Source organism: Ammospiza caudacuta, chromosome 5, assembly GCF_027887145.1.
Source record: "Ammospiza caudacuta isolate bAmmCau1 chromosome 5, bAmmCau1.pri, whole genome shotgun sequence".
In the NCBI taxonomy this organism is placed as follows: Eukaryota; Metazoa; Chordata; class Aves; order Passeriformes; family Passerellidae; genus Ammospiza; species Ammospiza caudacuta.
Window position 1 is genome coordinate 36198798 of NC_080597.1, and position 1678 is coordinate 36200475.

Below are 1678 nucleotides of genomic sequence, written 5' to 3' on the forward strand. Positions count from 1 at the left end.
ACTGTGAAGCCTCCAGGTAAAATTTAGCATTCAGACAACCACAAAACAACACTGTAGTTGATGTGCTGCTGTCAGCTCCTTAGTTCCCACAGATGATCTACAATCGTAAAAGTCCCTAAACCAATGAACTTGGAACAAAGAAGTGCAGGAAAAAGAATTGGCTACCTAGAAAGTTCCTCCATTTGTTGTCTATAGACCTACACTTGGTGATGTACATAGATTTAATTTGTGGATTAAATTGCTTTGAAGGAATATTAAATAATTTGTGTATTCTTTAGAGGTAGTTTGGTAGAAAAAAAAATTGCTGTATTCATATGATATCAGTAATGAAGCAGGATATGTCAATGTGTATTTGAAATTATAATGATTATATTCTACCCTCTAACTCCTGTAAGGCTGTCAGTGCACTTTCATGGAAAATATGTCTTTATCATGCATGCTACCACACCCTAATTAAAGTATATTTTTACATCTGTGTGTGTTCTTACTGAGGTGCTGAGATACTCTCTCTAGCTTTAGTCTGTACTTTTTTGAGCATCATTAAAAAATATTAGAAAATATGGCATGACTTTCTGAAAAATAAGTTTTATTGTACACTGGTATGGCTGAATAAAACAGAAATTCCTGCATTAAAAAAGGGATAACTAACTAAAAATTTAGATAAATAATATATTTTAAAATATATAAATAATGTATAACATGTTTTAACTTGCATATGACCTTTAGTTAGATTATGCTTTTCTCTCAAGTCAGTGAACTATAAAGAAATTACTTCCTGAAAGATATTATAGCTGAATATCTTCCCTATGTTTTGCGTGTTCTTACAGAAACATGAAAATAGATGATGATGATAGAAGAAAATACCCACTGGAAAATCTCTACTGAAAGTTTGATTAACTTTGGAAGCAGTTGGAACTTCAGCTGCTGTTTACCCATCAAAGTAGGTGTCTCATAAACCAATGATTCATATAGTGACATTTTAGCTACATAAATAAACTTAATTAAAGCATGAAAAATTGTGCTTCATTTCTGAATGGTTTTGCATCACTTCCAGACTCTTTTGTTCCACAGCATTTTACCAAGAAAGAAATTTAGAATTATATTAGTTAACTGAATTTATTTGTACTGTGCATATGTTTTTGCTCCTATGAAGAAGTTGCCATGTTAATGCATGTTAGGAATGCATGAAAAACCTTTTTGATCTATGGCAGAAACTTGTTTTGATTATTTCACAGTGGTATTACTGTAGGTTTGCTGTCATTGATTGCAAGATTTGTTGATAGATAATTACTGACAAGTTTCTTTGTATACACAAAACAAAAAATGTTGCAAATTGTATTATTTGTTTACGCTCTAAAATTCTGACAGTAAAAATTATCAGCTTCTTGGTGTCTTGCAGGTATTTGTAGTTTGCTTAAACCATAAACTAACCTTTTAAGTACTGCTATCATCATATATTCTCCAGTATCATATTTTCATTTTTTAACTTCTTAAAGAGTTACATTTCAACTTTCTCAGTGATTCTTTTAAATGAAAAGATGAACTTCTCATCTCTAGCCTAGATGCAACTTTGTTGTGCTGAAAAATGAAATCTTAAGTATTTATTAATATTTATAGGCATTAAAAGTGCTATTCAGTTTCTTAGTTTTTATTATGAAGCATACACATAGATTTGTAC